Source organism: Mastomys coucha, unplaced genomic scaffold, assembly GCF_008632895.1.
Source record: "Mastomys coucha isolate ucsf_1 unplaced genomic scaffold, UCSF_Mcou_1 pScaffold22, whole genome shotgun sequence".
Classification (NCBI taxonomy): domain Eukaryota; kingdom Metazoa; phylum Chordata; class Mammalia; order Rodentia; family Muridae; genus Mastomys; species Mastomys coucha.
The window spans coordinates 187,672,634-187,700,239 of record NW_022196905.1 but is presented as its reverse complement, the minus strand read 5'-3'; the positions used below and the strand labels follow the sequence as shown (position 1 = coordinate 187,700,239).

At 42.8% G+C, this 27,606-nt stretch overlaps 1 protein-coding gene across 9 annotated transcripts in view; it reads left to right on the top strand.

The window, feature by feature from the left end:
• Stox2 (storkhead box 2) overlaps nt 1–27,606 on the top strand; it is a 251,385-nt gene that overhangs the window by 170,106 nt on the left and 53,673 nt on the right. The window contains exon 1 of one of the 9 annotated variants that reach the window (XM_031339747.1): nt 14,301–14,538. The exons of the other annotated variants lie outside the window; for them this stretch is intronic. The gene's annotated coding sequence lies outside the window, so the exon portion shown is untranslated. Of the gene's footprint in view, nt 1–14,300; nt 14,539–27,606 lie in introns of those variants that run through there. 9 annotated transcript variants of the gene reach the window in all.

The window sequence follows — 27,606 nt, the reverse complement described above, 5'->3', positions numbered from 1 at the left end:
TGGAGCGCAGCATTGACTGCTTTAGGTGTGTGGAGCGCAGCATTGACTGCTTTAGGTGTGTGGAGCACCAGTATTGACTGCTTTAGGTGTGTGGAGTACAGCATTGACTGCTTTAGGTGTGTGGAGTGCAGCATTGACTGTTTTAGGTGTGTGGAGCACCAGTATTGACTGCTTTAGGTGTGTGGAGCGCAGCATTCACTGATTTTTTTTGATGCAGTGTGAGCAGATGCTTCGTGTCCCTGCTACTATCTCTGCCTGCCATGACAGACTGAGCCTTAAAACCGTGCCCAGAGATGAACACCTCCTCCTTCAAGCTGATTTTGTTAGGTATATTTGTTGCTACACCAAGAGAAATAACTGCTACTTTTCTTTTTCTTCTTAGAAACAAACAAAACAAACCTTGTCTTCATTAGACTGAATATTTTTAATTTGGCTCTTACTCTAAATTCGCTGCTCTTTCTGAGTTGTCAAACCTAAGCATCGTACTGTTTTATACTTTAAACTCTTTTCCTCATAATTGTCTAAATACTTGCTGATGACTATCATGTCAAAGAAACCACACGTCATTCCAGAGTCTGACACAAAGGTAAAAATGGAGATATAAGCTTGCTTATGTGTGTATATGTGTGTGTGTGTGTGTGTGTGTGTGTGTGTGTGTGTGTTATCTGGTATGGCTGACTGGCCACTTTATAAAACAAAGTTAGATCTAATTTATTCTCTGTGGGTGAGGGATGAGGATAATGAGCTAGCTAAAAAATAATTTTGGGGGCTGGTGAGATGGCTCAGCGGGTAAGAGCACCCCTTGACTGCTCTTCCAAAGGTCCTGAGTTCAACCACATGGTGGCTCAGAACCACCGTAATGAAATCTGACGCCCTCTTCTGGTGGTCTAAAGACAGCTACAGTGTACTCATTTATAATAATAAATAAATCTTAAAAAGAAGAAAAGTCACATTCTTTAAAAAAAAAATTCAGTCTACTTTATCTTTTCATGTACCAACTCATTTTACTACGTAAGATGGCACAGTTGAATTAGGGATTCCATATGCAGGCGGAGTCTTGAGTATTACACATTCATTCACTCATTATAAGCAATTCTTACTCATTCCTCAGATTCCCAAATTCACTCTTCAGTTCTCTATTGGCTTACAATATAGGATATAGTTCTTTTCTTTTTTTGTTTCCTTTTTGTTTTTCTTTGTTGATTTAGGTTTTTTCCAGGTGACTATGGCTGGACCGGAATCACTGTGGTAGGAAGTAGACCAGGCTGGCCTCTAATTCACAGAGATCTGCCTGCCTCCTTTTTCTGAAGTAATGGCATTAAAAGCATGTGCCACCCCCTGGAACCATAAGATATTTCTTGACTGCCGTGTTTCTGTTCCAGGGGTACACTAAGGAGACTGGGTATATAGTGAAGAGTGAGGTGTTAAGCATATATATGTTATGTGGTTAAAGTATTAACAGTACCTTTTCACAGGAAGCCATTGGTACATGGTATGTAAAGTAATGTTAGCATCATTAAGTTTATATATTCTATGTCAGAAAGCTTCATGGGAAAGAACATGGGGATGACATGTAAATCAATGCATTGTGACTTTTCATTTGTACACTTTGGTTAGGGGAGGTATATGACATTTCTGTGACTAGAGAAAAATCCTGTTGACAGTTGGTCTGTCTTGATGTCCACAAACCTATTCTTACCCTTAACTTATTAGATTGCATGTGTTGAATGCTCTGTCCCCAACCCATTACAAAATATGGCTGGTCCTCAGGGGTGTTTAGTGCATCAAAAGTGTTTAAAACCATCAAGGATTGATAAGTAATTAGTCTTCATGCCTAATTTGTAAACAGCAGAGGGATCTTTGATTTGGGTTCAATGTAATTTTAATGCTAACAGCCCTGAGATCAGCAGCCAGCAGTTAAATAAACTTTGACACTTGGTGCAGACATGTCAACGAAGGCACAATCCAATTTACTATTGATTGATCAACCAGTTAATTTCCTTTCAGTTGAGACATTTGCAAAACACTTATTTTATACACAAATGGTGTGTGCATGTGCAGAGCTCCTTGTTTTGACCATCTTAAGGGGGGGAAAAAAACAAAAATGGGGAAAGATAAGAAAGATATTTGGGTCATTGACGAACTCCTGTCACCCACCCTGTTGACCAGTTTATCTGGTAGCAGATCTGTGTCCTTTCAGGAATGAAAGAATCAGTCCAGACTCTGACCCTCTGGGAGACTCCTGTGAGACTCACGTACCTCCTCCAACCTCAGGGATCTCTTCGGTGTGTTCTTTCTCTTATAAACAAAGCATGTCATGTTGCATGATGAACTTTGTAAACTGGCACTCACAAGAGAGGTTGGAAGATAGAGTTGTTTGCACAATTTGGGACAATTACTGTGTCGACATGGCCCATTAAAGAGGACCTTTGTAGAAGGTCAAGGCCAGGGACAGGTCCTAGAGGACCCAGATACATCACACTTACAAAGATTTTGCCTGTTGTGTGATTTTTTTTTTTAAATATTTTTGTATGGCTTGAAATAAGGAGCTTTTCTTACTCTTTTTTTTTTTTCTGCCCATAAGTAGAAGAATCCTGTGTTCTGCATGGCTTGGAAGGCATCACTTACCAGTGTACTGGGCCCTTGAATTCCTACTACAAAAGCAGTGTTCCCTGGTGGTTCTCAACCTGTGGGTCTCGACCCCTTGGGGCAGTCACATGACCCCTTTCACAGGGGTTGCTTAAGCCCATTGAAAATCACAGATATTTACATTATGACTCATAACAAAATTATAGCTATGCTGTAGCAACAAAAATCATTTATGTTTGGGAGTCACCACAACTTGAGGAAATAAATGTATTCAAAGGTTGCAGTAGTAGCAAGGTTGAGAACCACTGTTTTAGGATGTAGTCAGCATTTAGAATGAGAGAAACCATGAAAGCTACTAAATTTCATTAGGCCAGATGAAAATAGAGACAGGAAGAGAACGTTGACTTTATGATATAAATCATTCAGCCATTATGACTGTAGGAGGTTATATAATAAGGACTCCGTTTATAAATTCGACAGTACAGGGATAGTGAGGGATACTTTCTAAAATAAGTAAGTGGAGAAGCAGTTCAGGGAGACACCCCATGTCAGCCTTTGACTTCCATGTGTGCAAGCATGGGTGAGTGCTTCTGTACACACACACACACACACACACACACACACACACACACCAACCCTACCCATGGGCTACTATTGTAGAGCATTGTACTATCACAGATAACAAAGTTGTCTCAAATCCATGAAAAGCCTGTGGGTTGATACACAGAACACAAACATGTAAGTGCATTTTTTTAAAAAAATAAATGTTCCAAGCAGATACAGGAAGCAGAGAGAAGTGGGCCTCCCTAGAAAGCTGGGAATATGTGACAGAAAGGTTGCCAGTACTAAATTGAGGTATAATTATAATTATGGTTTTATTAGCTCACTCTTATTGCAGAGCTAGCCTTTATATTCAGTGGTGCACAGTGAAGAGCTGTACAAGTGTCCATGTCGTGGAATACACACCTTTCGGTTTTGTAGCTGGAATAGTTGATCATTTGCTGGTAGCCGAGTCCTCCAAACTCTACTGAATAGCGTATTCCAATACAACTTTAAGAATATATCATCACTCATCAGATATTTATTGAGTACACATTTAAAACATACAGGTGAAGACGTCCTCTGAGTTTAAATTCTCTATTTGCATCTGGGCACCTCAAGATGCCAAGTAATAAAGACTATTTGGAGGAATATATTTATTCAGCAAATTATGGAACTTCTCCCTATCACAAACCTATCTTTTATTCATTTAACAAATATTTATCTAATATCTCCCATGTCCAGGCCTTGTGCTCAGTACTACATCAACAAGAAGAGATTGCTACAGTTAAACAGTGATGTATGATATAATGCCATTAGTTCGGCATTTGGGTCTGTGCACATAAAAACACCACCTGTGGTTTGTATATCACATTTTGCAAATGTCAGAGTATTTAAAAAAGGACGGGAAAGATCAACATCCATTTCACAACCATGATTGACTCTGGCTGTGGAAGTGAGCACCAGTGCCTTACCCCCTCAAAGCTTTCACTTCCTAATATGAAAAAAAAATATTAAAATATTTCGGCAACTGTTTTGACCGGGTGGCTAGGCTGGTGTCTTTTAGGAATACTTCTGCATGCTTTCATAGTTGTATATTTTCTTCCAAATGCGGGACACATATGAGAATCTCAGTTGTAGAATTTGGGTGGTGGAGCTAGAAGAGGCGTGGACAGACATCATTCTAGCACGCAGTCATTCTGGGTCCAGAACCGGCGCTACAGTTGTTCTCCATCGAGAAAGCAAGCAGAGAAGTGGGCTGACTGATTCTCGATTATCATGGATACATTAGGTTGGCTTTGCAGAGCTCAGTTGTCTGTTCTTCAGATCTTCTGGGTCATTTTCAGGTGGCCTCCATATAGGAGCAAAACTCAGCTGTGTGGCCTGGGTCTTTATTGATAGCTGGAGGTGACATTTGCATATGAGAGACTTAGCCTTCCCCTAGAGGAACAAGTTTTTATGAAAACAAAACATTTTCTCAAGGGATTACAAGTGTCGCAAAGCATGGAGCGACTCCATTTAGCATGCTATATGGCAAAGTTGTTTTACATTCTTGAAACAAGAGCGCACCATTCTAGTGGAGACAAAGGACACTTGTCAGGTAGGCTCTGACTAAGATGTCGCTTGTCCCCATTGGGTACGTGCTTTTATCCTCAGTGTGCTTCGATAGGACACGCCATTTTCTCTTTTCTTGGTAAAAAAAAATTCTAGTCATCTTATCCTCCATGCAGAAGAGATTCCCCCAATCTCTTAAACAAAACAAAACAAAACAAAAAAACAACTCCAGACACGAAATGCTTAATGTTCTAAATCCAATAAAACAATTTTGAGTGTAGCCACACAGTTCCCCTACTACAGCATTTTAAATGGTTGATTTTTAAAACATTTTCAAGGTAAGTAGGTGTTTGGGGTTGACATTTTTAGAGAGAACCAGCTACTGTGTCCTAGGTTTTGCCAGCCTTGGTCTAAAACAATACCCGATATTGGTGGGACCAAAGCCAGTGCACGCGGTTAATAGTTTCAGATGGCTGGTCAGTCTTTGGTTCTTGTGCTAGTTGCTTTTCTTGCTACTCTGACCCATTTCCTGACACAATCATCTTCCAGGAGCTGAGGCTTAACTCTGGCTCGCAGTTAAGAGTCCATGATACACCAAGGTGGCAAGGTGTGGTAGCTTGGTTCAGGGGGCTGGGAGTGTACAGCTGTGGCTTTCCCCTGTCTTGGTAGATCAAGAGGCATACAGGACAGAAAAGAAATAGGCCGGCCCTCGTTGTTGTTCTTTAGTAGCTTTCGTCCATCAGCTAGATCCTCATCCCAAAGGTACCATAACTTTCCAAAACAGCCCCACCCACTGGGGACCAGCCTGTGCGGGAGAGGAGGTCCACGGTCAAAATCGTAGCAGCATGGTGAAAGAGTGATTAAAATCCTGGACTTTCTCACCAGAGTGACTTGGAATCAGGTTCTCCATCCAACCTCCATTTACTGTGTCATTTATTTTTATGACATCATTTCTCTTAACTTCAGTTTTCTCACTTGTCGACGGCCATTGTAGTACATTGTAGTAACTTCCCCAACAAAGAATAAATGTGATTTTCTGTGCAAAAGGTGCCGGCTCTTAGGAGGATGCTAGGAATAAGGAACCCTTAAGGACTGGCTTCAGGGCTTAGCTTATTTGTTAAGTAGTTGAGGGAGTGGGCTTGTGTTCATGTCTCAGAAAACACTCATGCCCAGGTTCGCCCTGCACGATGGGCTCCTGGGCTGTGGGCTGAGCTCTGCTCTGATTTAGCTTTCTAATCTGCCAGTTTGGAAGGCTTTTCCACTTCTTCTTCTGATACCTTTCTTGTCACTCCTGTGTTTCGGTAGTCTTCAAACAGAACGCAGTGGTCCCAGCCAGTGTCCAGGTGCAGGTCAACTTAAGTATGTGCAAAACTGGCTTATTTGTTCTGCTTTGGAGCACTAGGGAGAGAGGTGATTGGCAGGTATATGGAGCCTTCTTTCTTTTCAAAAAGGAGAAGCCAATAAGTTATTTTGAAGCTACACGTACATTATTTGCTCTTAAATTAATAAAGAACGTTCCTTTTCTCCTTTCCTCTTCCCCCTTCTGCATTGCTACTTGAAACAGGGTCTCACTGTACAGCCCGGGGTGGCTTTCTGGCCACATCCCACCTCTTCCCCCTTCCCCCTCCCCCCAGCTCTGGGATTGTAGGCATGTGCCACCATGCCCAGCCCATACATAGTCTTTCAAAATTGACGGGTGGAATATTTTCCAGTTTACCTTTCTGTTACTGTTAGCTCAACACAGTTTGGGGGATAATCACAGACATGGATCCACTGCTCTTGGGGCTGTTATTTAGTGACTCTTTAGCCTCTGGACAAGCTATTAATTTATTAATGCTCTGTGCTTAAGACTGACATAGTGAGAGCTGGCTCGCAGGGTTGCTGCTGGGACTAGTGAGCTGGGAGAAGGGAAGTGGTACTTAAGACCGTGCTCAGCAACCACGTTGCATCTTTTCTCCTTTTTGTCCCCGATGGAGCCATTGCTGAAACAATAGTGGTAATTCTGGGAAGTGCTGCCCACAAACTAAAGTTCTACACCATGATGACATTGTGGTTTTGTAAAAATGTTTAAGTATTTTCATGGAGGCACTAGAGTTGCTGGTATCAGAGTCAGAGTGAGACAGTATTCACAGCCGCCCTTAAGACCCGAAGACTAGGTAAAATAGAAAAAGGAAGGGACAAAGTGGAAGGAGAGGAAGAGGAAGGCTCCGAGGTGAACTCAACAGAGCTGGGAATCTGGCTTAGTAGTGGAGAGGTTGCCTAGCATGCACAAGGCTCTGGGTTTGGTCCCACAAATAAAGTGGAACTCAAGTGACCAGACCTAGGAGGCGAGTTCCTGAGTCTACACGAAGTAGGATTTTAATCAATCACACCACTGATTCTAGACACAAATTCAGGAGTGTTTTCTATTATTCTTTTGTTTTGGCTTCAGTTAAAAACTATGATAATCCTAATATTTGGGTTTGGGGACTTCTGTACTCTCTTAATTTTAGTACCAGTACATTTCAGGTTCTTTAGAGGGCTCTGTTGGTGATATTTTCTTATGAAGTGGCTTGTCACAGGCTGGCTACCTTACACTTTGTATAGGGTACTTCATGCTTCCAAGTATAGCTTTGTTTCTTCAGCATTTATGTCCCATGTCACCATGCCACCTCCTCTCCGAACTTTAAGGCCTCCCTTAGAATCAAAAGCTTTTCATTTGAGTCAGAACTCACCATCACGGGGCATTTTTATTGTATCTGATTAATGTGATAAGTGTATTGCACTCTTACTACATTATGTTGTCTTAGGGAAACTGATGTTAAGATTTTATTTATTCATGCAAATTTAGACCTCTTTTTTTCTAATCCATCCATCCATTCATCCATTTCATTTAGCGTGTGTTCATGGAGACTTACTATGTATCTGGCAGTGGTGTAAATGTGGAAGTTATTTGAGCTTACCCTCTTGTAAGCAAAGTGGAAATAGTGCCCACCTTCACAGGCTGATGGTGTCATTGGAGTGGGAGTGCAGAGAGAGGGGAGCACTTAGCTAGGGCTCCTCAAGAGATATGGGGTGATGAGAAGTCCCCGAAAGTCTTCAATAGGAGAAATGGCTCCACAGGCCCAGTTGGTAACAGGCACTCTGAAGTACATAAGGGGAAAGTTGTGGGGCCACACAACACATGAAACCTTGCTCCCTAGGAGCTTATGACGTATAGCAGGGCCACCCAGACAACACAGGGCAACATCAGTGTCCCAGGGGAGGAGGCTGTTGGAGTCCAAGATTGATAGTGGAGACACAGAGTTCTTCAAGGGAGTCTGGGTCGAGGAGGAGAAAATGGCTCTGAAGAGCTGCACTTGGAGCTAGGAGGTCACAGTTTGAAGCCATGTTGAAAAGGTGTCATCTTCTCCAGAAGAAAAGAGCGTAGGCATCGAAGGTCTTCATTCTGGGAGGGTGGCAAGGTCACAGGGTAGCACAGGGAGGAACAGAGGTAAAAAGAAAGAAACATGAAAAAAGAAACTGGCTATTGGCTCCTCATGGAGAGCCTCATTCTTGATTTGGAGGAGGAAAGGCTCTTTGCAGTGTTTAAGAAACAAGACAGTTACTGTCCCAGGGATTTATTAGAGCCTAAGTCCTCAGACATTATTAAAACGATTTGATTTTCTGTGGGATATCCAGCACTGGACTTCCTGACATTTTTCTCCTCAGAACCTTACCATACAGAAAGAATGTATTTATGAGTTTTCTCAAAAGGCAAGAGAAGCAAGTGAATGTCACCGCTGCAGAAGAACAGTTGGTCTGACAGTGGTCTTATGAGAGAGAGAGAGAGTCAGGTATCTTTTTTATTAGATATTTTCTTTATTTACATTTCAAATGTTTCCCCTTTCCTGATTTCCCCTCCAAATACCTCCTATCCCCTCCCCTCTTCCCCTGCTCGCCAACCCACCCTCTCCTGCTTCCTGGCCCCGGTATTCCCTTACGTCGGGGTATAAAGCCTTCACAGGACCAAGGGCCTCTCCTCCCACTGATGACCTACTAGGCCATCCTCTGCTACATATGCAGTTGTACCTTAAAGGCCATAATACTGCACCTTTTTCCAGTTATCTATGATTCAGAATATTCCCTTAAAGAACAAAAACAAAAAAGAACCCCACTCAAAAACCTCTTTTACTAATGTTATTTTTATTCCTAAAATTCTTGAGCTTGGAATTTTAAATTAATGGTTTGAGTCAAGTATGATCATGTTTAAAGGTATGTGCACATCTCATCCATCTATGTTAGGTCTCCTTTCACCAGAGTAATTTAGTTGAGAATCTTCCATTAAATAATATTTTCATTGACAAAATGTGGAGGCTCTTAAAATTGTCAAGCTGACTAGAGTAAACGGAAAAGAATTTTAAGAGTTGTGGTGTAGAAAGAAAATGTACCTCTCCACATCCAAAGTCTTGGAAAAACCCATGTTAGTGGCTTTGTGATTTGGGGCTTCATAGCTTAAAGGGAGGATCATGGTCAAATTACTAAGGGGAGATGCTGGGTCACATGAATAGAACCCATCTGGCTCACTACAGGACAGGAGCCTTACATCTGGTGGAAGTGAGGGGTGACCCTCTGAGAGGATGGAGCATGGAGTGTTTTCCTGATTGGTTTCACCATAAAACTTCTTTTTTAAAAAAGAAGTATTTTATGGAACTACTTAAATTAAAAAAACATCATGAGCGTTTTGTTACTGCACACACACACACACACACACACACACACACACAGAGTACCAAAAAAAAGACCAGAAGAGGACATTGGATCCCCTGGAATCTAACTCGTATTAAAGGTTGTTAGCCATGTGGGTGCTGGAATTGAGCATAAGTTATATGCAAGAGCAATAACCACTCTTCTAACCACTGAATTGTTTTTTTCAGTCCCTGGAACCATTTTTATTTGAGGAATTTACTTAGGAAATGCTACTCTTTGGTGAAACAGGTTGGGAAGAGTGGGGCCCTGGGTATCTCCTAACCCCATACTTTTACTCTTCGGTCTTTGCATTGTAACTACTTACGACTATCTTTCCCTGTCACCAGAGGCTTGGAGAGAAAGAAGGACCTATGGACAGAGAAGGACCTATCTCTTGCTCCTGTTGTACCTCCCTGGCAATCCCAGGCTCTCAGGAATCACAGTGCGAATAATAGTTAACTGAGTTGAGTTCCTCCCGCCCCCCCCACCCCCCCAGGGCATGTGCAGTTTTTGAGCTATGCATTTTTTATTATGGCATTTCCCATACAAGAAACCCCATACATTTGAGATTTAAAAGTTAGTCAAAGTAACACAGCTAGTACATGCAGGAGAGCCGGAAGTTCTCAGTGGATGTGCACTAATGTCCGACTACTGAAATTTGCTCTACTCTTGCACAAGGAACATCCTGGCTGAACCTCTTATTTCCCTAAGAGATATTTGAATGTAGTTCTAGTTTTTCACAGAATCCCGCTGAGTTCCTGGTTCCCCCTTTCAATTCGGCTTGGCATCCCCAAGTTAACCTGGTGTAACCATTCCAGAGTGTAAACTGTCCTTTGCCTGGTTGGAAGGTAGTTAGTTCTCAACCTATAGGTCATAGCCCCTTCACCAAACTTCTATTTCTAAAATATTTACATTACGTTTTATAGCAGTAGCAAAATTACAGTTATGAAGTAGCAATGAAATAATTTTATGCTTGGGGTCACCACAACATGAGGAACTGTATTAAAGGGTCGTAGCATTAGGACGGTTATGAGCCACTGTGGTAGAGAAATGGGGGTTTGCCTGCAAAGCACTCTTATGATTTCTTTGGGTGGGGGGAGCTGTGGAAGAAAGCTCAGTAGATAAGAGCATTTGCTCCGCAGGCAAAAAAGACTTGAACCCAAATCTCCAACACTTTCATACAAAGCTTCACTATGCCTGTAACATCAGCATCGAGAGGGTGAGATGTATCCAGAGAGCTTACTGGCCAGTCTAGTTAAAACAGCAAGCTTGTGACTCAGGGGAGAGACCCTATCTTGAGGCAATAAGACAAAGAAGGATAGGAGACGACAATAGATGTCTCTCTCTGATCTCCTCATGGGAGGCCATGGATACTTGCACACTTACATCACTCACACACACACACACACACACACACACACACACACACACACACGATTGTTTTGCAGTCATGATATGGTTCGTGGTCCCAGCTCACACCTTACTCTTAAAGAAACCTAAATAATAGAGGCTTGCTATCAGTCTCTTTTCCTTTGATGTTTTATTTCTTGCAACACAAGAGCAGTGTAAATCACATGGGTACCTGTATACAGCTCACCTAGATTTACTGTTGACATGTGGTAAGATTGGTGGGTTCTTTCTCTTGGTCTCTCTAATGTCTGTCCCTCTAGATAGCAGTTGTAGACTTCATCACTACCCACCCATGTGTCAGCGGCACATTTCCCCAGGACAAGGACATTGTTTTACATAGTGAAGCCATGAACACCCGACATCAGAAAGTAAATATTGTTCTAATACCTATAAGCCACTATGAAGTCCAAATATAAAATTTCCTGTTATCCCAATAGCCTCTAGTTAAAAGACAGTCTAAAGCTCTGGGGCTTCTCTGTGGTATTCACTTGCATGTTGGTAATCTTGTATTAGCAAACTCCCATTTCCCATTTGTCTGTTGTTATTCTGACCTTTTGGACATAACGTATCAGTCCTTTCATAGAATACGCCTTCAATTTGAAGACGTGTGGTTATTTCATGTCTAGGCTTAGAATAAACTCTTTTAAAACAAGAGTACCACGAAGACTGAGCTAGGTAATTGTAGGTGCCTAGCTGGAGTAGGCTGAGGAGGGTCTTTGTCCCCCCCTACCCCCCCGGCGGTAACTAAGGGTGATCGTTTGATGATGATGCTGTTGGCTTGCTTTCTCCATTCCTTTCCCTTTTGTATAAAATGGAAATCTGTGGATGTCTTGAGGCTGTAAAATGGCTTGTTCTCTGATTTATGCTTTGACCATGTATCCCTCAGTGATTCCTGCCTAAGTTGTTCTCACGACAATGCTGCGTCTCCAGTGGGACACTTTAATTGCGTAGTTTCATCTGAAGTTGGGAATTGCTGTTGGTTTATTTTTTCTAAAGGACTGTCCATTTCAGCACAGCCCATGATGCCTTGTTTATTTTTACACCACAGTGGAGTTACGGGTTCGTTTTACTTCAAGATGCCCAGACTCTTTTGAGTCTTTTATGTTCGGTCTTCACAGCCATAGAAACCCTCTTCAGTCGGGCTTGCTGGATTTTCTGGGGGTTTTTTCCCCCTTACCTTCAGTTTTGGTAAAGTCCCATGCTCACTTGCACTCTTTCTGTACTTCCGACCTATATGTGAGAATCAGTTATTTCTCATAGAACATTTTTTTTTTTTATAGTAGAGACTATTTAAGACCCTAGATGGTGAGTGCTGTGTTTATTCTGACTGGGGTCCTTTTACTTGAGGGTTTTCAGTGGACAGAACTGCTAACCTATGTGAGCATGAGCACAAGTGTTCCTAGGATTTAGAGATAAATCAGGACTCTGTAGGCCTCTCCTCTCCAATCTATATTCCTATCCCACAAGTTGTTTACTAGCTTTCTCGGCTTCACCGTACACACGGAGTTCTCTCAGAAGCGCCACGCCCACACCACCACCCATGGTCGTTGACTCCACTTGTAATATTTAAAGTTCTCATCCATCTGCTCCCCCAACTTCCAAAGTTATTTGACGGCTTCATCTGCTTTCATCTTCTCTTTTGTTTTCTTCTCCCTTTAAAGTCCCTGGTGCTGTCATCTGGGTGGGAGTTGGGAGGTTTTGTTTGCACTCTACCATGGTTAACTGAGAAATCCATCCTACGTGCGCCTTCTGTTAGCCACGATCCTCGAACGCGAAGCCTGGAACGAAGAAAACAGCCTTCACCTTTGCTAGCTAAGATGGTTCCAGCAATCATCTCTGCCTTGATCGCTCATCCTGTGTTCCTCCCTTACTCCTTGCAGAGGACAAAGTAGATCCTTGTATAATGCCCTTGACCTTTCTTGACTATCTCAGAGGGCGGGGCTTCTTTCTTTGGTACTAGGAAGCAGACCTTTAGGGATGCGGGCAGGACTACAGAGCGGTCTCTGAGTCAGTGTTCGGTCTCTGAGTCAGTGTTCTACCGCTGAGTCCGCCCTTCTCTATCCCCCCGCCCCCCCCAGCCCCCGGCTGCGGTTTTTCCTGATTAGATATTTATTTTGTGTTACTCGGGGGCTTCAAATCTGCCCATTGTGGATTATTTCACACTGAGAAAAATGAACAGTCCAACCACGGAGGAAACCGAATCTGATCCACTGTTCCCAGGCTGTGGCTGCTCTCTCCCTTTTCTCATTTGATTCAAATCAGTGCAGACTTTCTTCATTTGCAGTAGCACTTGCACCTTCTGAACTTCAATGTTTGTTGCCTCTGCGCATTCACCTTGCTCAGAGCTAATTGTCTTGGTGGCAGGCTCAGATACCTTCAAATTTAAGATGTTTACCTTCAAAGATGCCCTTGGTATCATCCCCATTGACAAAGGTTTGGCTCAGGATGCAGAGGGAGTTTTCCGAAAGATGATCGAAGGAAGGTGCCATCATCCTTGAAGCAGTTTGGAATGTTGGATTTATTTCTTTTTGCTTGGGTAAACAAAAGCTGACATTTCTTTCCACGGGTTCTCAGTGGCGGGACCACAGCCATGGTAGAGTTTGGTGGGCAAATGGAACCCATGTGGTAGATTGCCAGCACGGTGATTTTTGCCAGAACTTCTCTAAGCACTTGCCATTATTAGCAGTGTCCCCCCACAGTCCTCTCTGGGCTTATTTATTTATTTATTTATTTACTCACTCTGCTTGCATCGTGGAATTCTGGGTAAAGCTGTTTTAAGTCAGAATCATGTTAAACAACAATGTTTAAGAGAACGTTTAGACCAAGAACAATGCAAATATTGCAACATACATAATCTATGCCAAAGTGGCTTACAGGTTTCAAAACAGGAAGAGTGTAGTTAGTGACGTTCATGGTTTGGTCTTGCTTTGCTGCAGATTAGGTTTAGCGACAAATTCCATCTGGCTACAGCTACATGCAGTCTTTCCATTGATTGGTTATACTGGGACTTCATGGGAGTGTCCTTCAGTTAGCTTTTCCCAGCATTTTTTAAAGCTCCATTGAAGAAAAAAAAAGGGTGGGGGGAGGGAGAAAGGAGAAGGACCCTGCATTGTTTCAATTTGCGTCCGACATGCAAAACATAGTTCTAAAATTTTAATTAGCTAAGTGAGCGGTGAAAAGAAAAAAAAAAGTAATATAGCAAGCCTCGGTGAGCAGCTGGGATGTGTTGCCATGACAACAAGTTCAGCAGGCTGCCAGCAAGCATGTCAATGGGTAATATTGGGAGAGGGCTTTGAAACAGTGCCTGCTAGCCACAATGTGATTGGTCACGCCTCTGTTGTCTTTGTGTGAACCGGTGGATGCTGGGTAAGACCCAGAGTGAATGCTCAGCTTGTCTCAAGGCTGCAATGAGGTAATGCTTCTGAATCTTTGGGGATTACGAGCTCCTGCCTCCAAAAGACTGCAGTTTAGAGAGCTCTCCTTTCTCTTTGCGTTAATTACTGACTGTAACCCGTGAGCAAGTTTTACAGCTGCCTTCATTTGTTCTTTTATATGTGTTTGCGTGTATTACAGATAACATGTGCAGACGTGGCATATAGAATCTCAAGCGTATTCCAAAAAAGAGAGATAACCCTCCATGTTATTCATTCTGCATAGAGTCAACATTCATTTGATCTCTGGCATCAGTGACAATATCTCTTGGTGGATAAATGATATATTAAAGTGCATTTGTGTTGGGTAAGCAAACTTGTTCCTATCTGGAGACTATTTTGGCATTGATTACTTTTTAAAGTCTTTTGTATGATTAGTGTTTATGATAGCCATTATGGACTGCAGAAAGGGCCAGCTTTGCTCGTTTTTGATTCCTTGAGATCGGTCAGTTTATATCCTGATAATTATCCAACAGGGTTTTTCATTAATTGAGACAGAATATCTGACTGCTTCAGAATGATCTACTGAATAAATGCTTTGACCGTTCAAACTCGAATCTAAAAAGGGAAGCTGTGTTTACAGATGGCAAAAAGGGAAGGCTGTGGAAGGGTGGTTTGTGAAGCATGGGGTGGGGACGCTGGTGACAGAGACACAGGAGCCAAACCCCTAAGCCCCGACCCTGGGTCTCTGTGGCACCATGACTCAGACCCTCTCCAGGATCTGTTCAGTTAGTCTGAGAATGTTTTGTCAGATTTTTTAGCAGTAAAATGGTGCCCTATGACAGTCAGGGCAGCAGTGACATTGGTGGCGTCCCTAGCTTGGGGGAAGTGAGGGGGGAGCTGCACGGGACCATTGGGTTCATCCCGGCTCCAGTGAGAAGTGTGTGAGGTAGTGTTTGGACCCAGCTGCTGCTGTATTGGCATCTTGTTGTATTCACCTTGCAAACTGATCATAAAAAAAGGTCTAAGTCTTTTAAAGAGTAAACAGAATAAAACCACCTCAGCAACAAGGAATGGCTTTTCCTGCCCCTGCGGAGCATGGTGAACTCTGCCAGTTGCCCAGCTTTATCTGAGGTCAGGCCATAGGTGTGTCTCGGAATCTAGTTGATTATCCAGCGGGACCATCACCTCAGGAAATTCAAAGCCACAAGCAGTCGGTGAAGGTTCTGCTGTGCAGCATGCTTCACCTGGTTGGTTTCCAATCTGTTTATATGTCTTTGAAAATATAGACCTTACTAAAGTCGAAGTAGAGGGAATGTTGTAACTGGCTTTTTAAATAATGAATTCAAAATACTGTGGCAAGAGTACCATCTTGTGATGTGACTTTTTCCAACATGTTGCTTCTCTCTAGTGGTACAGAGACTGGAAGCAGACAGCAGGTTCCTAGTCGAGGCGTGGAGAGGCCCTTGAGCTACGCAGGCTTGGAGTTCTTTGTCTAAAACAAAGCAGAATGCAGGGACCCCGAGAGGGGAAAATCCACCTGTTGGCAAGGCTGGGGCTTCTTCCTTATAAACACGTTATTTAATGTTCTGGAACTTGCCTTTCCCCGGGGAGAGGATGGTGGCAGTCCCAAATCTCAGACATGCTTTGCTAATTTAAACACTTCTGAGGCTCATTAATAATTCAGTTTATGTAAGATTGGATCCCATGTAATACACACTCCAGTGAGTAAAGGCAGGGTTTTTCTTAACTTTTACCCCTGTGCAGGCTACACAGTCTCCTTTGCTTTAAGCTTGAGAAGTAATATGTATTTGTCATCACGGGCAGGTGTGTCCCATTTTGTACTACCGGCTGACTGGTTTTCCTTAATCAACTGACAAGATTCAAATAGCTGATATTTGAATGACTGGCGGGTCCCATCTGACTTAGCAAAAAATCTTCTTTGTACGGTCTACCCAACACTCTTAAGATATGCAAAATTAATATGGTAAAGACAGAGTGAAATAAAAGACTAGGGAAGGTTGTGCTGCTTATATTGCATTTTGTAAGGCTCTTAACTCTTTTGAAAACCCTCTTCAGGAGGAGGTCCTGCAAGTTCCAACTGGTGTGAGCCATTATGTCTGTGACAGGCTCCACAATGAGTTACTTATGATTGATGTGAAGCCCAGTGCCCGGAGATGAATCGTAGAGACGGCAATGCCCTGATTCTCTTTCCCCACTAATATCAGCAAGTGAAACCAGTAGCTTAGTGCAGAGCTTTTTGCTTAGAAATAATGTATGCTTGTTAATGCTTCTGCTCTGTAAAGTCTCTCCAAACATGATCCTTCAGGGCTGTCTGGAGAGAAAAAAAAATGTGACTGTAGATAGTTTGAGTCGTTCAAGACTTTAAAAAAATGCCTTTCATGACAAATTCCCCATTAGAAACAAGCCCCCACCCTCGCCCTGTGTTTACAAAAGGGGTTTAGTTGTAACAGTCAGTGCTTTTTGGAAAATGCAGAAGTGAAAAAAGAGAATTAAAGAATAAATGTGAGGAATCTGGAAGGCAGAATGTCAAGAGTATTAAAGCTTTGGGGGCAGACAAAAATACCAATTCTGAAGTTCTTGGATGTTGCTCTGGGCCACTTGTTGGTTTTAGATTGGTATTTCTGCAATAACTCCTCCTCCTGCTCCTCCTGCTCCTCCTCCTTCTCCTGCAGTCACCACCTCAGGTGTGGGAAAGGGACTTGGGGGCAGAGTGCACCTGGGTCATTTCTATACAGTCAGTTCCTTTACAGTAAAGGAGACAGTGGTAAGCAGTAGAGAGTGGCTGTCCCCACTACTGAGAAAATCATGGTGGCTTTTATATGGATTTTTATTGTGACACCCAAAGGTCAGATTTGGGAACTTCATTCACAAAATGTAGTTTTGATTGTTTGTGTGTTCCATTTTTATTATGTAGTCCAAATTTGCAGTCCCTCTACTTCAGCCTTTCAAGTGCTTAGACTGTAGTCCTATGGCACCATGCATGGGACAAAAATAACTTTTTAAGTAACACTGATTATCACCACAAGAGGATCTGAATCTGTGTTGCTAAGATATTTCTGATATGATGTCAACAAACTTTTGTGCCAACCCAGAGTCTTAATCATTGAGATAGAAGCTAGTTTGAAAGACTCGTTTTGTTTGTGAAGGAGGGATTTTTGTTGTTGTTGTTGTTGTTGTTGTTACTGTTTCTGTTGTTGGATAATGTCCTGAAAAAACAAAAGTTCTCTTCACTTGGAAGAGAACTTGACATCGAGAACGGATTTGTAGTTGGGTTGCTGGTCAATATTCAGTTGTTCTATTTGGAAAGAACCCATCTTTCAGCTTTCAGAACCCTGTGACCCAGCATCTCCTTAGATATGCTGTGTTTTACATATTTAAGTGGTTTTCATATGTCAAATGCTTTTTATATTTGGAGCTGCTTTTATTTATACCAGTATGACGAGGTTGTATTTATTTCATAATGCTGTAACCCTGGTCCCTCCAGTCCTGTCTTTGTCAATTATATTTCTTTTTTTCTGCGCTTTCCTGGGTTGGAAATTTCCTCATAGGTCAACAGCACTGTGTCTTGGTCTTTCTTTTGTCCTCAAAGCATCAAAACCAGCACTAACTGTCAACCAGAATCTGATATATGTAGTGAAGATTTTTTTTTTAAAGGGTGTTTTCTTTGAAATACTTACCAAAAGCTAGTTCTGATCTCAGAAACACCAAATGGAAGTGTTTTGTGACGTCTTAGTTGTGTTGTCTGTTGAAGTTCCCTGTGATGTCCTGGAGTTACCTTATATCCGGTCCTTCTTTTGGTTCACCTAAGCATTTGTAGTCTTGACACTTGAAATTAGGGAAATAAAGGTGGGGTTGTTATGATTGATTAGTAATCAAAGCAGTTCTTTGCGCCTTTATCTTTCTTGACTGTGCTTGCATGCCGAGCATCTTCTCAATGTGCTGAGACGTGGGTTTGGGATACGGCAGAGTCACATTTGAGTAAGAGAGGTGTGCCATTTACTTGCTTGGGGGCGTAGACCAAATAACTGTCTGCTGGAGATCAGAGGTGAGTGGCGTTAAGTTAGGCAACTTCTGTACGGTGCCAGGCATGAGACAGCGGTTCAGTAAATGATCCCCGTTAGTATTTCATTGCTAAAATGACTAGATTCCTCAGCCTTCCTGAGATATCTTTGCTGATGTGTTAGGAGCAATGTTATCTGTTCTTTCAGCTCTGGTGGTTGCTCCGAAAGGATCTCTTTCTGATACAGTTAGGCCATTTTGTTACCTGTTCTCATATAATAGCCATGTTTCTTTTGGATCCCAAATAAGGTTGCAAGCTTTAGCAGTGGTGGTAAATACCTTTAATCCCAGCATTCAGGAGGGAGAGGCAGGCAGATCTCTGTGAGTTTGAGGCCAGCCTGGTCTACAGAGCTAGTTCTAAGACAGCCAGGGCTAAACAAAGAGACCCCGCCTTGAAAAACCAAAATATTGATGGTGATGATGATGATGATGATGATGATGATGATGATGATGCAAGCTGAGTATGGTAAGATACAGGTTTACTCATAGCACTTGGGAGGTTGAGGCAAGAAGGGTATAAGTGAGAAGCCAGCCTATGGTACCCAGTGATACTCTTTTAAGAAGAAATAAAAGGATGCTGTTGGTGTCCATATATTTAGAGCATGAGGGTTTTTTGCCAGTAGACAGCCACCAACTATATGAAAGGAGCCTTGGAAGGGGAGCTAATTCTGGCCATTAAAGCCCGAGGTCCGAGGAAGAGACTAACAAACAGCTTTTCATAAGGCCAGGTGCTAAGCCAAGGGGCAGTGACATGGCCAACAGTAAAGAGAAGGACATGAGGACATGGAAAGACATGAGGATGCTCTACTGATTCCTTAGATAATGGGGAGGGAGGTGGTGGGTGGAGACACAGCAGGAATCCTGTGTCTGTAGGTCCTGTCATCACCTTGGTGGTACTGCCGCAGGCTCACACCAGAAGATAGGAGAGGGGACAGGATATATGGCAAAGAGAAATTTGGTCTAGGACATGTTAAGTCTGAGGCTGTGGGAGGGAGGCAGTGATGGGCATCAAAAGGAAGATCTGGCATCACAGAAGAGTTTCAGGACCAGAGCAGGTGCCTCGGTGCCCATCCGTTCTCCAATGCTTAAGACAAAACCTGGGATTATGATGGGAGTGTTGACAAGATGTGCAGGGTTGATGTTGGATCCCCTGTGAGTGTTCCTTCTTAGAGGCAGAACAAAGAAACAGTTACAGGAGGAGGAAAGTCAGACCCAAGTGGGGAGAGGAGACTCCAAATGTCCATTCCATAATCTATGCAAAATGGATTGTCCCCAAAGAAATGTGTAAGTCAATGGTCTAGAATTCAGAAGCCTGATTAGAACGACAAACACCATGCTTAGTTCTGCATTTCATTGACAGGCTGGGGACTCTGTCCAATCTCCTCTAGCAATGGTTTCTTTGGAGGTTGCCCTCGTGGAGGTGAGGTATCACACATTGCTTCTAACTTGTCATGGATTCCAATGTACGGTTGTAGAAATGACTCAGCGGTCAGGAACACTGGATTCAGATGTACAGTTGTAGACGTGACTCAGCAGTCAGGAACACTGGTTGTTCCTCAAGAGGACTCAGGCTCAATTTCCAGCTCCCACATAGCAGCTCACAACTGTCTGTAGCTCCAGTTCCAGAGAATCCAAATGCACACAAAATAAAAATAAATGTATTGAAAAGATATATAAATAAGATAAATTATGTAGATGGCTGGATTAATAAGAGGAAGACATTAAGGCTTCAAAACAAATACCTGGAGTTAAAAATAGCTGCTACTAGGGTGGCAAGATTGTTCAGTGAGTAAAATCATCTGCTACCAAGCCTGGTGACATGAGTTTGATCCCTGGGACCACATGATAGGAGAAGGGTACTCTGCTCTCAACACACATGCTACGGTGCATACACACACACACACACACACACACACACACACACACTCATTCACAAGTAAATCAACTAATTGATTGTAACAAAAATGGAAAATAGTTGTTTCTTCATCTTCAACAACTTATTTAAATGAGTTTGTCATTAAAGGAGGTGACCCAGGACACAGAAAGTTCGACTTAACCCCCCTTCCCCAAGCACTTTTGAGAGATGCTCACAAAAGCTAATTATTCTTCGTGAAATCCAATTGGACAACTTTCCCCCTTGCCATAACTCTGTCAGTACTGTAGTGATATAGCTGCCTTCCATTAAACTGTTGGTCAACTGTGCCAAGTTTGGTACTGGAGTTGCCTAGATTTCATCTATAGTGTGGCATCAGTGGTATGAACATCATAAGGTTGTTTTGAGTAGCAAATGGCACAAGTCAATCCCCTTGGGCAATGCTTGGTTTACACTGACACCCAGTACAGGACAGTTGTTAGCAGGGGGTGGGGGAAGAGAAATAACAGAGGTTCTGAGTAGGGATGAGAAGGGAGGGTATGTGGTGAGAGGTGGTGACGGATCGTGGATGTATTTGGGAACCATATGAATGAAGAAAGAAGAGAGGAGTCATTAGAACACACACTGTCAACCCAGGGGTTGGGGTTCACATCAGACAGCTATATGCTTAGTGTTCAAGATATATATGACCTAATAGCACTCGAGGTATGTGTAACTCATAGTGCTGTATGACTCAAGATATATCCAACTTAAGGTTCTGTATGAGACTCAACATAAGCTGACAGTGCTGTATGACACTGAACATGTACCCAACTCACGGTGCTGTACACATACATACATACATACATACATACAGTGCCATCTACACGCATGTATATACTCATACTTACCTGCATAAAATTGTAAGAAGTGGGACTACTGAGAGAAAAAATGGCTAGAATCTTATATAGCAGATTAAAAGTATCGTTTTAGTGGCTGGAGAGATGGCTCAGTCAGTAAAAGCACTCATTGCCAAGCATGAGGACTGAGTTCACTTCCCCAGAACCCATAAGCAAAGCAGGGTGCTCAGGGTGACTTAATTCCAGCATGGAGACAGCATGATACCTCAGGCTACATGTCCAGCCAGTCCAGCTAATCATGAGGTCCAGATTCAGTTAAGGCATCATGTCTCAAAAAAAAAAAAAAGTGGTGAGTGATTGAGGGAGACCCTCAGTGCCTCTGGTCTCAACATTCATGCACACACATATGCACATCCACTGACACACATGTGGACTCATATACCTGTACTACCGCATAAATATGCCATACACATAAATCAAAGAAAATATATGGAAATGGTAAGCTTATAAACATAAACCAATGATGTTTTAATGCTAATTTTAAACAATGAATAATGATGGTCTTTTTTTCTTTTTTGGGGGGTGTGTGTGTGTCTGGGCTTTACTATGTAGCTCTGGCCAGCCTGGAGCTCTACGTAGACCAGGGTGGCCTCAAATTCATAGAGATCCTCCTGCTTCTGACTCCCACATAGGCACTAAAGACATCCTCCAAACCTGGTGAAAGGTACTTCTACCTTTTAAAGCAGGAGACCATAAAAGAAGAAAGACAAAGTAAGATGTATTTGAAAAATAAGTTAATATACACTAAATTTTTTTCCCCACAAACGAAAAGGAGTTGGAAAGCAAATGTTAATGAAAAGCTGTCAGGGGGTGTAGCAGTGCTTTCAAAAGTCTAGAATCACAGTAGTGCTAGCATATGGGTTCAGGATGTATTAGCACTGTAATGACCAAAGACTAACACCATCCCCTCATACTACATAAAAGAAGGGACATTTCACACACACACACACACACACACACACACACACACACACACACACACATACACACGAGTGCGCGTGCGCATGCAGGGAACTTACGTTTATGAAAACTGGTGAGATAATTGTCCACACATCACAGATCCATCTACTAGAATTTGGGGAGTTCTAGTTTGGCTTGCAGGTGGTCAGCACAGGATACCTCAGGAGACAGAAATCCTGCCACTTCTAGTGCTACAACCCTGGCGACGAAAAAAACAACTCTTTCCTGGACCACTTTGAGGTCCAGAGCCAATTTATCAAAAGGATCTTTTTTATAGGGAGACTTTTTCTTTTTCCTTCCCTTCCCTTCCCTTCCCTTCCCTTTTCTTTTCCTCTCTTTCTTCCCCCTCCTTCCTTCTTCCTTCCTTCCTTCCTTCCTTTCTTTTTTTCTTCCTTTCTTTCTTCCTTCCTTCCTTCCTTCCTTCCTTCCTTCCTTCCTTCCTACCTTTCTTTCTTTCCATTCTCTGTTTTTCTTTTCTTTTTCTTTGTTGGAGAGTAGGCTGGTGGGGAGGGGCTTGTAGAGGAATAAACGACAAATAGTATACCACAGGAAATGGAACATCCTCACATGGATAGTGATGACATGCACATGACCAAACCATTAAGCAAGGGTGTTTTGATTCTAGCCTAGAGAAGTAGGATAGAGGATCCCTCTGGAGATAATGTCCTTCTTCATCAGCCTTTGTTCGGAAAACAAGTCTTTTCTGAGGTGTGGAACTTTAAAGGGGGCAGTTTTGCTATTCCTGAGAGGATGGACTCCATTATTATGAAATAAGAATGTGGCAGACATGCTGATTTTGGAGAAGGTAACAGAAAAACTTACTAATGGGCACAGGTCATTGCGGTCTCCCCATCATTGTAAGGCACCCCTTGAAATGACATTAAAAACTTGGTGTGGCTGATATTTAGCAAAGAAAGGCTCAAAAGATAAAACTAGGAAGTAAAAATACCTAATATGATGCTTACCCCTAAGATCTGTGGCTGGGCTTTATATATTAGAATTATATACATTCATCATTTACAAATGTTCACTATGAGGATTCAGTGTGCTCTGCACTCATTCTTAATTTGTATTAACCCTGGTCTTGAAATATGCAGGTCTGCAGTTCTTAGATGATAAATTGATATATCTGGTGTCGGGGAACTATTGACTGGTGCCAATGGTTCTGATCAAGCTAAGGTTGCAGATCAATGTCCAGTCACCTTGCAGAATTAAGTGCCACATTGCTCTTAGCCCAGTAAAAAGGTGTTTTCCATCCTTGTGTTGGTTCTTAAATTTTACCCATGACTCCTGTGTGTTATGGGTGTGGGTGTGGGGTGGGGTGTATGTGTGTGTGTGTGTGTGTATGTATGTGTGTATGTGTATGGTGTTTGGTGTGAGGTGTATGTGTGATATATGAGGAATGTGTGTTTGTGTGTGTGGTATGTGAGTGTGGTGTGAGAGTGTGTGTGGTGTGGGATGTGTGTGTGTTTGAGAGATGTGTGTGTGTGTGTAGATTTGTGTCAGGAGATGAGTTATGTGTATATGTGGTGTATGAGGGTGTGTATGATGTGAGTTATGTGTGTGAAAAGTGTGTATTTGAGGGATGTGTGTGAGAGTTTTGTGTGTGAAATGTAAGTTGTGTGTGTGTACGTATGAGAGAGGGGGGTGTATGTGCATGGTGCATGAGTTGCATGTGTGTGAAGGTATATATGTATGTGTATGATGTGTTTGCAGTGTGTGCGTTGTTTATATGTATAGTGTGAGGTGTGTGTGTGATAAGGTGTGGGAGCTGTGTGTCTGAGAGGCGTGTGTGTCCATGCATACATGTGCACATGCATGTACATTTCACCCAACCTTCTCCTCTCTTTGAATTAGAAATAAGTTTTCGCTCACATTACAATCCCACAAGCGTCAGTAAATAGTGTTATGTATGATACTTCAGACATAAACTTAGTTCACTGAATTCCTATCAGCGACGTGCAGACAGATTTTGTGCAAGATCTTTTAGCCACCAGGTGAACGGCAATGTGACGGTTTCTCAGTTGGTCTGAGTGATTTCAGAAGCCCCACTGTCTTGAATAGACTGAGTTCATTTTATTTAACTGAGAAAGCCCTGGACCCCATTTCCTGACCTGGGGTTCATCACTGTCCCTCAGCAAACTTCAAGAGTGCTAACTACTTATGGCAGAAGTGTGCTCCAGGAAAAGCAGTCATCACATTTGTACAAGAATAGTGTTTGACAGACTGGAGAGCTATCTCAGTGCTCTCTGTTTTCCCAGAAGAACCAGGTTCAGTTCCCAGCACCCAACTTCCCATTGGTCAACTTAAAACCACCTGTAACTTTAGTTCAGGGAGTCTGACATCCTCTTGTGTCCCCATTTTAGGCACCGGCATGTATGCGGTACACATACACTCATGCAACCTTACATACATACACAAAAATAAGGAAATAATCTTTTCAAAAGGTGCTGGTAGGACTCTTGCTGACTGAAGGAAGCATTGGTAAAGAGCCCCCAGAGCCCAGGAGCTGCCTGCTTACTCTGTCCCGCTCTGTCCTCGCTGTGAGGCACTTGTAGATGGAAGTGAAAATTTCCCATCCATTGGCATAAGAAAGTTTATTGATGACACACAACCTTTCTGCAGAACTGCTTGTGCTCCCTGTATGACCTTCCATTTCACTCATTGACACAGTCAAATTCCAAAAATAACCTTGCCCACTTAAACCTGTTGTCTACATGAAGCTTCTGGTCAACAGGCATTTCACTGTCCTGTTATCAAAAGGTCTTCACGTATGTGATGTGAACATGGCCTTTGCAGGGCCCTTTTTAGATCACTACTGGGTCATATGCATCAATGGGAAGGATATTAGAATTTAGGGTTTGTGATCTATGCATGCAGATGTCACCCTTGAGATGTAAGGTTTGAAGACTAAGCTTGGGATGGAATTTCTTTGTTTGTTTTGGTTGGTTTTTGTTTTTGTTTTGTTTTGTTTTGTTTTTTTGTTTTGTTTTTTGTTTTTTTTTTTGAGACAGGGGTTTTTTCTATGTTGTTCTGGCTGTCCTGGAACTCACTCTGTAGACTAGGTTGGCCTCCAGCTCAGAGATCAACCTGCCTCTGTCTCCTAAGTGCTGGGGTTAAAGGCGTGCACCCACCACCAAGTGGCAGGATGGAATTTCTCAAGTTGATGGACGAAAGAAGTCTAGTTTCTATGTTAAACGTCTTTGAGTGATCAGCAGGTCATACTAGCAATAACTTGAGGCAGAACTGGAAACCCCCAGGAGAAAGTCTAGGCACCTACCTATTTCTCCTCTACTTGGCCTTAGCCAAGGAGCAGGTAGGAGTCTTTGAAAACACACAGGACTCTCCCCTGTGTCCTATAGATGAAAGGCAGAGGTTAAAATGGGAAACGTTGGGCTCCATAATCACAGGTGTGGCTAACGATACGGTTTGTGGGAGCCTGATTTCTCCGAGTCTATCGACTACCGGTGACAAAGCTCATTAGTGCTGTGCCAGTATGGGCTTGGGGAAAGGGTGGTTGCCATACTGTCCATCAGTCTGGTCTTCTCATCAGTTACTCCAAAGGACACATTATGCCAAGGAAGCCAGAATCACAGCAGAGCAGGTAACGTTTAGCTAGCCGCGACTATCCACCATCATCACAGAGCCGGGGAAAGCAGCATTTTGGTATGTGGGAAACAGGTGAACTGCAGTGGAGTCTTCTTAAAACAGACACAAAACTTAACGAACAGACAAAAATGGGCTCTCAGCCACACCAGCCCTAAGTCAGAGTCAACCTTCATTGCAAATAAAGGCCAAGACGAGCACACGTCCCTCAGCAGTAACAGGGCCATCTGAAACAATGACAGGTCCCTGCAGATTCAGTTTCCAAGAGAGGTGGAACGAGCTCGCTGTGCCCTGTCCCTGTGACTGAATGCAGTTGTAAATCTGGACAGAATGTGTGCTGGGTGCTCCAGGACTCTGAAAGGTGGGTGATTGTGAGCATGTGGAGGTGGGGTGCGGAGTCAAAATTTGAAACACAGCCCAGCTAGCATATGTTTTGTGTGTAGTGTTCTTCCACGAAGAGCAGTCACAAAAGTAGAAAACCTAGAGGACACACTGGTGTGGGCAGAGTGATCTCCTACACATTCACACTGGAACAGCAGGAAAGGAGACAACTGCCTTTGAACAGAGTGGAGCTCAAGCTGTGTCTTATGTTCTTCTGTGTATGGGCATGTGCATGCATGCATTTGTGTGTGCGTGTCTTTCTGTCTGTCTCTCCATGTGTTTTCCCTCACATTGTTGCAGACACGTAAATCTGTGGAGGATGGTGTCTTAGTTTCCTTTCTGTGGCTAGGATCAAAGACCTCAACTCTAAGGAAGAAAGGGCTCATTTGACTTACAATTCTAGATTCTATCGCTGATGGGAAGCCACGGAGGTGGAGGGGGTGGCTTTAGATCTCCTGCCATGCCACCCTCACAGCCACAAGCAGACAGAAAAGCAAATGCTCACCCAACTTCTCAGTTACCTCCCCCTCATCCCAGTCTCTTAAACAGTTCGAGACCCAGCCCATAAAACAGTGCCTCTCACAGTGGCTGGAGCTTCCTACGTCAATGAACAATCGAGACCATCCTCCACAGACATGCCCACAGGCCAACCTAATCTAGATAATTCCTCATTAAAGACTCTCAGGTGATTCCAGGTTGTGTCAAGTTGACAAGTGAAATTAATCGTTGGGGCTGAAGAGGTGCTCTGCGGTTAAGACCCTGGCTGCTCTTCCAGTAGGACCTGGGTTCATTTCCCAGCATCCACGTGGCAGCTCACTACCAATCTGTAACTCCTGTTTCAGGGATCTGATTCCTTCATATAGACATAGATGCAGGCAAAACACCAGTGTACATAAAATTTAAAAAATAATAAATTAATTTAAAGTCTAATTATCACTTTTTGTGATTGATAAAAGGAACTATGGTGACAATGGAATACATCTTATTTTTTTTCTCTTTTCTCTCACCCCTTGGCACCAGTGGCCTTTAGCCCTGAACTGACTTTCTAGTCATACCAGCGAGGTAGCTGAGACTTCTCACCCTGAACTTACCCATGTTGACCGTCTACTTATAAAAATATGGTCTGAATTCAATACTACTCCTGGGATTTAAATACTCAGAGTCTCATAATAATCATTACTGCAGATGAGATGGATCCATACCATAGGTGGGACGGTCTCTGGATGGCCTTTCCTTCAGACTCTGCTCCATTCTTTGTGTAAGGATGTTGCAGTGATCTCTGTTCACATAGGAAGAGACAGTGGACAGTCATAGTCATGGCAGGGCCACAGCACTGGACTTTTCAGACTAAGCCTCAATTGTTACCACCACTGTCCAGAACTGTGAGAATAGAACAAAGTAGAGATTGTATAATAAGCAAAATTAGAAATGTGTGGATGACCTCAATGCTAGTGTAGTTAATGGAAGAGATTGTGGATATGAAAATAGATAGAAATTATCTAGGCTTACCCAAAGAGATAAGAAACATTTAAATTCTTGTTGTTGTAGTCTGTGGTAGATGTCTGCTCCATTTCTGTCAGCTGTTAGCTTCTGTTTTCTCTGTTCTTCTCCCACCTCTTCTCAGCGAGTCTGT